Raw genomic sequence first — 14,826 nt, 5'->3', positions numbered from 1 at the left:
TTTACGCCCTGTCATTTCAGGCGTGTCTCAAGGCACGGTTCTAGGACCTTTGCTTTTTCTCATATATATTAACGACTTGCCGAATAATATTTCTTCTAACATCAGACTTTTCGCCGATGATTGTGTCATTTACAGAATCATGGCTCGACAACACAATTAGCGACAGCGAAATGTTTCCCTCTGGCTATACCGTATATAGGAAAGACCGTAATTGCCATGGTGGTGGTGTATTTGTTCTCATTCAAGATAGCATAGCTAGCAATTCTATAAGCATCGAAGCCGACTCATGCGAAACTGTCTGGTGTAAAATTTTGCTACAAAACGGTTCTTCCGTTGCCATTGGCTCATTTTATAGGCCGCCCGGTATAAGAACTGCCCATTCCCTCTTTCAGTTGAGCAACGTTTTATTAAGTTTGCAAACAACGCACGTAATTCTCGGAGGCGATTTTAACTTCCCGGATGTAGAATGGAAGTCCTTTAAACCCGTGTTAAACACAACGTTTTTCCTGTATACTACCTTTAGGGAGATGATTAATGCCCATTCATTATTTCAATTTGTCGAAGCGCCAACAAGAATTGGTGGTGACAGTGCAAACATTCTTGATTTATTTTTGTGCAGTAAAACGGATCTTGTATCCTCTGTTGTCACGGTCCCTGGTATCAGCGACCATGAAGTTGTTGTCACTAAAATGTCTTGTAGTGCTAAAAACCGCCGCGCTCAGGCACCCCGCAAAGTGTTCTCATATGAAAAAGGTGACTACCCATCACTGTCGCGTAAACTGGATGCATTTTTTCCTGAGTTCCAATCGCATAGTTCATCGTTAGACATGAATGCGCAGTGGAATTTCTTCAAAACAAAGATAATGTCCATGACCCAAACTTTCATTCCTTCGTGTATCATTTCGGCCAGGCGACGCAATGATAAACCATGGCTCAGTAGGGAACTCCGATCAAAGATAAATAGAAAGAATCGATTGTATCGAAAGTATTGCCAAGTGCCTGATCCTGCGTTGCTTTCAAAAATGAAAGAGATAGGCAAAATGGTGACAAAAGCTATGCGCAGAGCACAAGAAATGTACCTTTGTGATCTAGGCGAGAAACTTAAAACCAACCCCAAAGAAGTGTGGAAATACGTGAAAAATAAAAGTAATTCTAGACCCACTATTCCTGACATCATGGACGGGATAAATTACGAATCTAACACGGAAGCCAAGGCTCAGGGTTTCAATACATACTTTCAGTCTGTGTTCTCGCATCCAGTTAACACATGTAGTCTATGCCAGAATGATGGCTCGCTCCCGCAAATGAACGACATAGAAATTTCCGAACGCGGTGTCGTGCTCTTGTTGGAAAAAATAAATGTTCACTCTGCTCCTGGTCCTGACTGTATATCCAACTTCGTCTTGAAAAACTGCGCAGTGTCTATCGCCCCTTTTTTAACTCTCATGTACAAAACGTCGCTTGAACAATGCGTTTTACCGGCTGATTGGAAAAATGCCAACGTAACCCCAGTATATAAAAGCGGAGATAAAACAAAAAAGTGTAACTACAGGCCCATTTCTCTGACAAGCGTGTGCTGCAAGACACTCGAACATATCATTCACACAAACTTAATGAATCATCTTCAAAGTAATAACTTCTTTTCCCCATTGCAACACGGTTTCAGGGCGGGTTTCTCGTGCGATACACAACTGGTCGAGTTCACGCACGACATTGCAGCCTCTATTAACTCAGGCCTTCAGGTTGACTGTATATTTCTGGATTTTCAGAAGGCATTCGATTCCGTGTCACATGTGTTGTTGTTGCAAAAGCTTCATTGTCTAGGCATACCTAATGCCCTTCTCATTTGGATTGAGGCGTACCTTTCAGAAAGACAGCAGTGTGTGATTCTTGACTGTGTGTGCTCACCAAGCGTCGGTGTATTGTCAGGAGTGCCGCAAGGGTCAGTTTTGGGGCCCCTGCTTTTTCTTATTTTTATAAATGATATCTCCGACAATCTCTCTAGCCGTGTTCGATTGTATGCTGACGATTGCTGCATTTACAGTAACATTACCTCTGAAGCGGACACCGTTCAATTGCAGAATGACTTGAACTCCATAGTTTCTTGGTGTGATTCATGGAGAATGACACTAAATCTGTCGAAGTGTAAATTGGTGAGGTTTACGAACAAAAAACAGCCTCGGATTTCAAATTACGTCATGGCCGGGGCTACCTTGCCGGTTGAAACAGAATATAAATACCTAGGGGTCATTTTTTCTGCCAACCTATCTTGGAACGCTCATATTAATTACCTAACATTAAAGGCTAGTCAAGTGCTAAATTTTTTGAGGCGCAATTTCAGACAGGCACCAACTAAGTTGAAAGAAACACTATACATATCCAATGTGCGTCCCATATTAGAATATGCCTGCAGTGCCTGGGACCCCTCAACAAAATCAAATATAGAAGCCCTGGAGCGTGTACAGGCACGCGCAGCACGCTTTGTGGCAAGCAATTATAACTTTACCATAAGATCAGCTGACATTCGTTCAGGATTGCAATGGCCTCTGTTAGCTGACCGGCGAAAATACCTACGACTGTCCCTATTTTACAGCATATTCATGAACAAAACAGGCATCGACAAGGATCAGTATATAAGGCCACCTACCTATGTGTCACCCCGTACTGACCATTCTTTAAAACTGCGTGAATACACTTCCAGGATCAACGCATTCAAATGCGCCTTTTTTCCAAGAACCACGCATGAGTGGAACGGCTTGCCAGAGGAAATTGTCTCTGCGCCTCCCTTATCTTTTGTTAAAAATTTGCACAATTTTTTATTGAACTAATCATTACTGTACATTTCTGATACGTTCCGTACTAATTATTTTCTTTTGTTTTTTGCCCTGTGTTACCAATAGCACTCTTCTCTTTCAACGTTTGCTTTGTATTTGCAATTTGATGCCTTATTTATGACAGTGTTGTTTCACTTTGTTGTTTCACTTTGTTATGACTATGTTCTTTCAAACGATACAGCCTTTTATCCGCAACCATCTTTTTCGGTATATCGACTGTACTGTATTCTTTCGCTTGTTCTCCCCCCTACAATAATGCCCGTAAGGGCGATGTAGGTACATGTATAAATAAATAAATAAATAAATAAATAAATTTATCGCCCAATTAAATTAACAACACATCATATGTTCATGAACTTCAATCTTACCTTCATAAAATTGAAATCTGGTGTACAACGTGGTTAATGTCCCTTAACGCAAACAAAACGTCACTAGTCTCTTTCCTTCGCCGACAGTGCTACCCATCTTCAGCATACTTCATTAACAACACTCAAATTTCATGCGTAACTACATACAAGTATCTAGGTGTCCATTTTTCTTCTCATTTAACATGGTCCCTTCACATAACGCACATTACTAACGAAGCAAACCGTGCTCTTGGCTGTCTGCGCCGAAACCTTCATCTAGCTCCTACCCCTGTCAAACTTCTCGCTTATCAGACACTAATCAGACCAAAACTTGAATACGCATGCGCTGTTTGGGACCCTCATCAGAGTAACAATACTAAAACACTTGAAACAGTGCAAAGCCGGGCAGCAAGATTCATCTTTTCAGATTATTCATATCAGTCAAGCGTAACCGAACTTAAATCTCGTGCTAACCTCGCTACCCTTTCGTCACGCCGCTGTATAGCTCGTCTGTGCCTGTTTTTTAAGTTTTATCATGGATCGCCTCGTACTCCCACCATCAAGCCAGCCCATCGTCATTCAGACCGCATCAATCACAGGAAAGCTGTTTACCCGCCAAGAGCTCACACCACTGCGCACCTTTCATCCTTCTTTGTCAAGACCGCACAAGATTGGAATGGCCTTCCTCCTCACGTTGCGCACCACTCCAGTATCATCAACTTCAAAGCAGCGATCGAGCATCTACTCCTTTAACCGATTGTAATAGCCCACCCCTTGCCCCGCCGCGGTGGTCTAGTGGCTAAGGTACTCGGCTGCTGACCCGCAGGTCGCGGGTTCGAATCCCGGCTGCGGCGGCTGCATTTCCGATGGAGGCGGAAATGTTGTAGGCCCGTGTGCTCAGATTTGGGTGCACGTTAAAGAACCCCAGGTGGTCGAAATTTCCGGAGCCCTCCACTACGGCGTCTCTCATAATCATAGCGTGGTTTTGGGACGTTAAACCCCACAAATCAATCAATTAGCCCACCCCTCATGTAAAACCCCTTCATTGGGGCCTTTGAGGTACTGTAAATAAATAAATAATAAATAAACTGTATCAGGCTCCCGTGGGCTTTGTCGCACGCACCGCCCCTTCGTCAACAGCAGAAGCTCGGTGAAAGCGGTATCAGGAGAGCCGATTGATATCTGTGAAAAATAGGTGCTGATTTAGGTGTTGCTTCGATGCTGCCGCGGCTGTCAATGTTCTGGTAACTGAAGAAAAGTATTTTTCGGCGGACACCACGGCAGACAGCACGGCGCACAAGTTTACAGCGTGCGCATGTTTTTTTACGGCGTACGAGCAAGAATCACCACCAAAATTTTCTCGCTCATCTGAAGGAAAGTATTTTTTTCTGGGACAGCACAGCAGACAGCAGGGCACATGGGACTGCAGTGTGCGCATATTTTTTCCACGCAAGAGCAAGACTCATAACCAGGATTTTCTGGCTGAGCTGAAAGAGTATTTTGCGGCGGACACCAGGGCATCCAGAAGGGCTCATAGGATTCCAGCGTGCGCATGTTTTTTTTTTTTTAGCGTACGAGCAAGAATCACCACCAGAACTTTCTGGTTGAACTGAAGGAAAGTATTTTTCGATGGACACCACGGCAGACAGCATGCAGAACTCACGAGGTTTCAGCGTGCGCATGTTTTTTTACGTCGTACGAGCAATAATCACCACCCAAATCTTTTGGCTTGTCTGAACAAAAGTATTTTTCTTTGGTCACCGCTGCAGACACCGGAGGGCATAGGATTCCAGCGTGAACGTGCTTTATTTCGCGTACGAGGAAGAATCACTGCCAGGATCTTCTGGCTGAAATGAAGGACAATATTTAGCGGTGGACATCACAGAACAAAGCAGGGCGCATGGAATTCCAGCGGGCGGATATTTTCTGCCCGCATACGAGCAAGAATCACAATTTCAAGGAAAGTATTGCCACGTTCCACTTCTCAAGCTTTGTTTTCACCCGAATACATTACACAATTCTAGGGAAAACCGTGCCTGCAATTTTTAAGAAGCTTCAGGACTGTAGTAGATCATTTCGATAAGATCACGCCCACTCCGTGAACTGTACAGATTATTCTAGAACCTACGTCCCCGCCAGCGATAACGCTAGAACATTTGATGGCAAGAGTATAAATGCCGACGCATTTCGCCGCTTGACAGTTGTTGATCGACGGCCGACGCTTCGTTCGCCGCTATCAGTCCAAGACTGCCACAATAGTGAGCTTCATCGATTTACATGTCCCGGACGGCTCCGGACGGCCCCGTACGCCGGCGCCGCATTCGTTTTTCTCGGGGACCAACTGGAAGCTCCGCCCACTGGTCCGGGATCACTCGGACGCATGTTCGTTTTTCGCGTGCCTGGCGGCCTGCGGGCGGCCCGGGACCGCCCGAACAATTTTTTTCGGGCAGCAGGCAGACGACAGCGTGGTGTCATGCGAAGCCTGTGTGACGTCACGCTGATAGCGCCGGTGCTTCATGGCTATATAAGCGCTGTGAACCGGGCGCCCAGTGCTCTTTTGTACTCCGTATTCATGTAGTAATAAACCTTCTTACTGTTCTTCGTTCACGGCCACTCTGGCTTTGTTCGTCCCTCGAGGTTACAACAGACTGGCGACGAAGGTGGGATTCAAATTCCACTGGGCTACAAGACACCATTAGCGGCGGTTCCGAAGCGCTGTGAAGATACAGGCAGGATGGCGACGTTGAGAAGGTTCGATCAGTTCATCAAGGACGGTGACGAAGATTTTCAGTCCTACGTGGAGCGGTTCGACAACTTCCTAAAGGCCTCCCAGGTGAGCGATGACCTGAAGGTGTCAGTGTTCATAACGGCAATAGGAAAGAAGGCATACAAAACTCTGAAAACGTTGCTGGAGCCAGAAATGTCAGAAAACAAGACGTACGCACAGTTAGTACAGACACCGAAAGAGCAGTACGTTCCCAAAACTTCCGTGATTGCCGAGCGTTTCAAATTCAATCTTTGTTTTCAACAAGATAAGCAAGAGGTGACAGCCTTTGCTGTATCCTGTGATTTCGGAACGTTTCTGGACGACGCGCTGCGCGACCGGTTTGTGGCAGGGCTTTGTGACAAAGAAACACAAGCACAGCTGTTAAAGACAAGCAAGGTTGCTTTTGAAGAGGCCTGCGATATCGCTAGGAGTATCGAGTTGGCCCGGAAAGAAAACCAGGATTTTCAGCCCAAGTCAGCGCAAGGAATGATCAGCACCCTTAACCGCAAAACAGATAGCGGGAAACGCCCACCACGCTAGAGAGAAGAAACTTCAGGGATGCATGGGGTTTGCTTGGATAAAGTGGCATTGCTGCTTGAAAAATATGCTAAGATTTTTGAGCCTACCTTGGGTCTAATTAAGAACAGGGCCATTAAGTTAGTTCTTAAAGATAATAATAGCACACCCGTTTTTGTAAAGCGCGGTCGGTACCATATTCAGTTAAAGAAGCGGTGTCTTCGGAACTGCAGAATCTTGTGAAAACCCGAGTGCTAGTACCTGTTCAGGAGAATGAATGCGCGACGCCACTAGTAGTGGTGGCGAAACCAAACAACCAGGTCAGGGTGTGTGGGGATTTCAAGGTGACACTAAACCTATGCCTAAGAACTGATCATTACCCCCTTCCCGTGATTGAGGATCTGTTTGTAAAGCTGGCCAGTTGCAAATATTTCACGGTGTTCGATTTGTCCACTGCATACCAGCAGCTGGAATGTCATCCCCAAGCGCAGTCGCTAGTCGTGATCAACACGCATTTGAGGTTATTCAAGTATACGCGCTTACCCTATGGCATAGCGAGTGCACCTTCAATTTTCCAGGCAGTTATGGATGACGAGTTGAAAGTACTTGATCGGGTAGCGTGATATCTAGACGACGTGCTGATAGCAGGAGCTACCTTTGAAGAATGTTTCCATAAAGTGGAAATTGTGCTGTCCTGGTTTCTAGAATGAGTCATTCGACTGAAAAAAGAGAAATGTAAGTTCTTTCAAACTTACGTCCTGTATTTGGGGCACGGTCTTGACGAAAAGGGCATACGCCCATCAGAGTAAAAGCTATAACGGAGGCCCCTGCATCTGCGAAAGCGACATATTTAAGAGCTTACTTAGGGTTGATAAATTGTTATGCTAGTTCGTTCCCCACGTGGCCACGAGACTCAGACCACTGTATGACGTGTTGAACCAAGAAAAAGGTTTCAAATGGTCCCGTGAGGCAGAGCAAGTGTTCTAGCAAAGTAAAACGTGGTTGACGGAAGGAAACGTTTTCACATACTACGACCCAACGAAAGAGATAGGGCTGGTGTGTGACGCATCCATGTATGGCGTGGGCGCCATTCTGTTTCATAAGATTGATAAGGTGGAAAAACCTATTGCTTATGCGTCTAGGGCACTGAGCAAAGCATAGAAAGGTTATGCTCACATTGAAAAAGAGGCTCTCGCCGTGGTCTTAGGGCTGAAGAAGTTCCACAAATACCTATTTGGGCGTATTTTTGTCATTTATTCAGACCACCAGCCATTAGCCAGCCTTCTGGGGCACGGCAGACCTATTGAAATTGAAATTGAAATTGAAATTTATTCCGCAACAACAAAATACATGTTACGAGGAGGGCAGGTAAAAGCTGTGAGAACAGCTTGAGAAGCCCTGACCCCCTAGTACACAGGGTAGCACAGAAAGACGTGCGGCTAAGGACAACCAAAATAAAAGTGTATCACAATGTGCACTAAAAAAAGAAACAATGAAAGATTACAATGAAAGATCACCGAGGTAGTCGCTAGATCACATTATTATATAAACACTAATCGCAATTTTTTTGGTGATAAGCTAGATATATCAATGTTATGTTCCCTAATTATGCGGTTTAGAAGTGTAGGCAGTTGAAACTTTAACATTTGATTTCCGTATTTCGTTCTACATTTTGATATGTGCCACACTTCAGGTTGACGTACATTATAAGCAGGAAAATTTTTCTCTAACCTGGCTATTCTAGCAATCGTATCATTATTTTTCAATAAACCGAACTTATATAAACGGCTTAGTTTATAATCATATATTGATGCAACCTGAATGATGTAGTGTTTTTTAAACAATTCTGCTGTGTGGCTGCGATGTGGTAATTTAGAGGCAAGACGCAAAGCTTTCTTTTGCAAGATGGTAAGTTTGCAAACGTTTACAGTTGTCGTTGTGGACCATACAAGAAAGGCATAATTCAATAATGAAGAAAACAACGAGTTATATATGAGCATGTTTACAGAAACAGGAAAATAGTAGCAATGACGGCGCATGACGCCGATTATACGAGATAGTTTAGTAATAATATGGTTCACGTGATCATCCCATGTCATGTTTTGTGAAAAATACACGCCTAATGATTTAAAACTTTTGACGACTTCAATTTCTAAATTATTTAACGAAATGATGGGTAACTGAACTTGTGTGTGGCGGGGGTGAAATAAAACAGCTTTTGTTTTTTTTATGTTTAGTTTTAGAGAGTTTTCTTGGGCCCATGTGTTAATTTTAGACAGTGCGTTATTCGCTCGGCTACCTAGATCGCTGCTACATCTGCTTGAAAAAAACAAACTTGTGTCGTCAGCATATATAATGTAATGGGCAGATTCATCAATACGAACTATCTCATTAACGTAAAGTATAAAGAGAAACGGTCCCAAAATGCTTCCCTGCGGGACGCCTGTTTTAATGGATTTTGTTGCGGAATGTTTGCCTTGAATTACGACGAATTGAGTTCGGTGTTGCAAGTATGAAGTGATTAATTTGTGTGCAACGCCTCTTATACCGTAATGGTCCAACTTTTGTAGGAGAATTTTATGATTAATGAGGTCAAAGGCTTTTGAGAAATCAAGAAAAAGACCGAGTACCATATTTCGGGATTCAAAATTCTCTAGAATGTATTCTTTTTGTGCCAGTAGCGCGAGCTCAGTAGATTTATTTTTCCGGAAGCCATACTGCGCTGAAGTAATCAAGTTGAACTTGTCAGTAAAAGAGTTCAAACGTTTCAAAATTATTTTTTCCAGACCCTTAGAGAATACAGGTAGAATCGATATAGGGCGGTAGTTGGACATGTCATTTCTGGGACCCTTTTTATAGATAACTGTCACTTTTGCTATCTGCATGTTTCGCGGGAAATGTCCTGTGGACAAACATATGTTAAAAATGTAGGCAAGACAGGGTGCTAGTATGTCAATAACATACTTAACAGGTTTCATCTGAATATTGTCCGCGTCAGTGGCTTTGCTATTACTGAGTGTCAAAAATGTCGCTACTAATTCACTCTCTGAAATTGGCTCTAGAAATATTGTTTGGTTATTTCGAATATTCATATATTTTAAAGAAGTACTACTGGTTGTAGGGCCGCCAACTGACAAAAAGAAGTCGTTAAATGCATCAGCTAAATCAGGCCCTTGTATTTCTGTACCATCTTTCACAATTTTGGTTAATTCCTCCGGTGGATTATTAAGCGTACTGTTAATTGCCTTCCAAACGTTTTCTGTACGCCCTTGCGTTGAGTTAAACAGGTTCGAATAATATAGTTTCTTTTCATCACGAAGGCGTTTGGTGACAAAGTTTCGGTGCTTTTTAAATGCTTTGAGGGCTTCAGGGGACTTACTCACAATAAATGCCTTGAACAATTGGTCCCGCTTTCTTATAAGCTTAAGGCATTCTTTATTTACCCAAGGTTTCCGACTTTTTTTAAATGTTTTAAATGACTTTAGGGGAAAACATTGAAGGTATATTTCGGTGAACTTGTTCATAAATAAATCGTATGCCAAATTGGCGGCACTCGCTGCGAACACATTGCTCCAGTCGGTTCTGCCTAAGCGCTCTCTAAAGAGGGTTAGTGTTTCAGGATTTATAAGTCTATAGGAAAATTCTGCACGCACTTGTTTGGGTACGTTATTGAGTTGGTTAACAAACATAAATATAGGCATGTGGTCACTAATATTGTGAATCAAAGTGCCAGCCGTAACAAGGGAAGTATCAAAGTTTGTTATAAAAAGATCTAAGAGTGTTGATGACTGTGAAGTGATTCGCGTAGGAGCCGTTATAACATTTTGACAATAATGCGAGCTTAACATTGATTCAAGTTCTAATTTAACACTGCTCTCAGCTAACATGTTGATGTTGAGGTCACCACCTAAAATCAAGGCATATTTTTTTTCACTCACAAATTCTAACAGTGAGTCTAAAAAAGAAAAAAACAAACGGACATTATTTGATGGAGGGCGGTAACATACACAAAACACTGATGTACCACATCTAACAGTGAGTATTTCATATAGAGGAGAAATGCAGGAGAATTCAGACATCAATTCACAGTCTATTTTACTTGAGATTAGCATAGCTACGCCACCACCCCTTTTGCCTGTGCGGTTCATGTAGTATGATTTATAAGTTGGAAACGTAAATACATCATCTTCCGAAGCAAACCACGTTTCCGAAAACATCACAACGTCAAAATTTACTTGTGCTTCACTAAAAAAATATTCGAGCTCATCCTGTTTATTCCTTCCCGATCTAAGGTTGAAATGAACGCAACTGAGGCTTTTTTCACAACAAGTGTCATACAAGTTTTTAAGATTAATAAGGTCTATAGGTGCGGTTAAGGGAAACATGTTAAGACGAGTATCAAAAGAATATCAGGAAGTAAACAATGCAATGCGGGGTAACAGTATCACAGCTTATCAAGGTCACCCAAACGACGAATGACAACCGCGCTATCACCCTCTCTTTTCCTAACGAGAATCTTGCCGTTGCAGTGCCATGAAAAACGATAGCCATTGTTCTGTGCCCAGTCTTTTGCGTTGCGCAGCAGCTCTCTGTTTTGCTGGGTCATGTTTTCAGTGATCGAAACATTCGAAGCATCTCTTAGGGCTTTCCGCCTTCCTAGCCACTTATCACGAATTGATTGCTGGGCAAATCGAACTATAATTCCGGGTGTTTTGTTTGGCTTTGCCGGAAGTCTGTGGATAGCGGCGATGTCATTCCCAGTCAGCTCTGGCAGGTTAGCAATCTTGGCCACATCATTCAACTTACACAGCAAATTCTCGTCTGGCGTAACCCGGATGCCGTGAACTTCTATGTTTAGTCTCCGACTACGAAACTCGAGATCATTCACCGTAGCTTTCAGTTGTTGAATATCACTTGAGGTGCAGTCCGCCTCTAATTTCCCAACGCGTCTGTTTAAGCTACTAATGTCCTTTTCCTGCTTAGCTTGACAGTTCAAGATGTCATCGTACTTTTGTGACAACAGCTGGATTGAGACCTTAATCTCACCAACCTGAGCCGGCAGCCCTGCTAAAGCATCAAGCCTCCTAGTTATATCTGCCAGGCAAATGGTTAACTCAGAGTCCATGCTAGTTTTCTCCCCACTTTTCGCTTTAGATGAACGGCAAGCAGCACATCGCCATGCCCTGCGACCGCTCTCTCCTTTAGTCTTAAATGTCGTCTCCGACCAGCCAGAACAACTGCCAACATGGTAAGAGGACTCACATTCGTTGCACTTCAGGACACGCCCATCACAGGGGAGGGGCTCATCACAAGACTGGCACGTGCTTGTCATGGTACGTTGTCCAGGCATTCACAGTAGCACTCAGTTCGCACTCAATTCGGGAGCATTCAATTAGGAAAAAGGCACATTATGCACAGAGAACTCAGCAAAGCACTGAAACACGGTGGCAACGGCGGTGGCGGTAAGGCGGTATTGAGAAATAAGCGAATTTACCAACCTGGGTAAGCAAAAAGAGCTGATTAGGCGAACGTCCTTTCACCGCCGCCGCCGCCACCCGTGTGTCCAGGTACGATGTCGACGCCGGAAACACGTAAACACTTCCGCAGGCTCAGTGACGTCAAGATGTGATTCCGTAGCCACGGCAACCGTTTTCAGGTAGTCTAATAAATGGAGGAAATTTGAACGTTGTAAAGGAGCGCCGCTTTGATAAATGGCTCCAGCGCAACGATTCCAACAAGGCAGGAACCCTAAAGCACCGGCCGCCGAAATGCAGGACACCAACCTGGGTAAGCAAAAAGAGCTGATTAGGCGAACGTCCTTTCACCGCCGCCGCCGCCACCCGTGTGTCCAGGTACGATGTCGACGCCGGAAACACGTAAACACTTCCGCAGGCTCAGTGACGTCAAGATGTGATTCCGTAGCCACGGCAACCGTTTTCAGGTAGTCTAATAAATGGAGGAAATTTGAACGTTGTAAAGGAGCGCCGCTTTGATAAATGGCTCCAGCGCAACGATTCCAACAAGGCAGGAACCCTAAAGCACCGGCCGCCGAAATGCAGGACACCAACCTGGGTAAGCAAAAAGAGCTGATTAGGCGAACGTCCTTTCACCGCCGCCGCCGCCACCCGTGTGTCCAGGTACGATGTCGACGCCGGAAACACGTAAACACTTCCGCAGGCTCAGTGACGTCAAGATGTGATTCCGTAGCCACGGCAACCGTTTTCAGGTAGTCTGGGTAAGCAAAAAGAGCTGATTAGGCGAACGTCCTTTCACCGCCGCCGCCGCCACCCGTGTGTCTGCAGCGCGCATGCAACGATTGGCTTTGCTACTGGCGGCGTACAATTACAGATGGGAGTACCGAAAAGGCAGTAACATGGGAAACACTGACGTGCTTTCGCAATTGCCGTTGGCGAATGAGCGAGATGTCTCAGATTACGTACAATTTTTCTCCGTTGTCAATGAACATCCACTGTCTGCTGACATAATCAGCAAGAAAACGAGTACTGATAGAGTGCTACCAAGAGTGTTGTGGTACACGAAAAACGGCTGGCCTGCGCATGTCACTGATAGTGAATTCGAACCGTACTTTGTTCGCCGGTATGAACTATTGGTAGATCAGCAGTGCGTTACGCGGGGAAATTGGGTAATTGTTCCGCACTGTTTGCGTAAACAAGTATTGGCACTTTGTCATGAAGGTCACCCCGGAGTTGCGCGTATGAAAATGCTCGCGCGCAGCTATGTCCGGTGGCCTCAGTTAACCCAAGATATTGAAAATGTTGTTAAAAGTTGCTGTTATTGTGAGTTGACGCAGAACGCTTCACCTAAGTCCCCACTACAAACTTGGGGTTGGCCGAGCCGCAGATGGCAGCGACTCCACCTGGATTTTGCACTAGCAGACAACAAGTGGCTCCTCGTGCTGGTGGATGCACACTCGAAGTGAGTGGAGGTGTTTGTGATGAATTCAACAACGACCGAGAAGACCGTCGAGAGGCTGCGTGGGGTGTTCGCATCGTATGGCCTTCCAGAGGAGGTTGTTACGGACACCGGGCCTCAGTTCACGGCAAAGAGTTTCACAGAGTTCCTGCTTAAGAACGGAGTGCGGCACGCCAGAACACCTCCATACCACCCTGCGTCCAATGGGAGCGCCGAGAGATGCGTCCAGACGGTGAAACGGGATCTTACGCTACAGCTTCTCGACGAAAGGTCATCGGGCCAGAGTAAGACCCTAGAGCACCGCATAGATCTCTTTCTGTTCAGGTACCGGAACACACCGACCACAACCACGGGGCAGACACCGGCAGAACTATTTTTGTCGTGGTCGCCCCTGTAGGGACTCCGGGTCCTGCCGGTCTCGTTTTCGGTAGCTGGCCCCGTCGCAGGATCCATCGTCCGACAATTCAGCGAGAAGAAGCGCCCGAACGAACAACAGAGATTTATTTACATGTGGAGAAGTGATCAACTGATCCAAAGAGAGAAGAGTGAGAGTGATACAAAACGTCTTCGGCATTTTATAGCTCCGCGTTGTTGACACTGGGCGCCTTGTCCGCATCGTCAGCCAATACGGTGTCCCCGGCACCTCGGCCACGAGGGAGGGGGAAACACCTCTCACAACACATAGAGTGGCACAACCTAACACGATGTCCATATATGGTCACGGCGCCCTAAAATGTTGCCAAACATGGTCACGAACGCACAGCAGATTCCGGAGTTCTCCCGGCGAGAGGAGGAGCCTGAATGGGGAGGTGGGGTGGATGACACTGTCGGTCAAGAACCGGTTCTCCCCCAAACTCCTCTTGCTTGGTTCCCTAGGGCCGGTCGTAACAGTCTCTCGCGCGGGGGGGGGGGGTGAAGATCTCGATGGGCTGAGGTTTGCAGCCACTGTCCGGAGAGACCAGCGCCGGCAGTCGGTTTGGTGACGACCGTCTTTGATGAAGTAGAGGGCAACACCTGCTTCATTGTGGGCTCAACAGACATCACATACGCACATGAAAACACAACTACTCAGCCGGTGAGCGCCGGACAATTCCGCCAAACTCCACCAGGCAATTTTCCCCTTTAACTGATATTAAAGGAAATACACAATTTATTCAAAATGTTACTCACACTTTAAGGTGACACAAAACAACAACACTGGAAGCACACCGAACCCGAAACCCTGGATAGCCGTGTCTTCAACGTTTTCAAACAAGTACACCTAAAAGAGTAAAAAAAAAACAATCACTAGCTCTTAACACTCGCTTCATCACGGAGTGAAGCTTTTCTATCGAGTTCGACTGCGGATGGTAGACTGAACTATGCAATAATTTCACGCCACACCGCTCTAGAAAGGTTGTCGTTAAGGCACTCGTGAAAATGGTGCCCT

General features: G+C 45.2%; 1 long non-coding RNA gene and 1 pseudogene across 1 annotated transcript; one reads left to right on the top strand and one right to left on the bottom strand.

Moving 5' to 3' along the window:
* Positions 1-5,225: 5,225 nt before the first annotated feature.
* Positions 5,226-7,187, top strand: LOC119165919 (uncharacterized; annotated as a pseudogene).
* A 3,459-nt stretch (positions 7,188-10,646) lies between these two features.
* On the bottom strand, positions 10,647-14,198 carry LOC142786831 (uncharacterized). Its single transcript, XR_012889173.1, has 2 exons — positions 12,533-14,198; positions 10,647-12,410 (listed from the first exon to the last, which is right to left on the bottom strand). It is a non-coding gene; the product is annotated as an uncharacterized LOC142786831 (long non-coding RNA).
* Between the last annotated feature and the right edge of the window lie 628 nt (positions 14,199-14,826).

This window comes from Rhipicephalus microplus, unplaced genomic scaffold (assembly GCF_043290135.1).
Source record: "Rhipicephalus microplus isolate Deutch F79 unplaced genomic scaffold, USDA_Rmic scaffold_34, whole genome shotgun sequence".
Classification (NCBI taxonomy): Eukaryota; Metazoa; Arthropoda; class Arachnida; order Ixodida; family Ixodidae; genus Rhipicephalus; species Rhipicephalus microplus.
The sequence above is the reverse complement of the archived record's forward strand: the minus strand, read 5'-3'. Positions and strand labels throughout refer to the sequence as shown.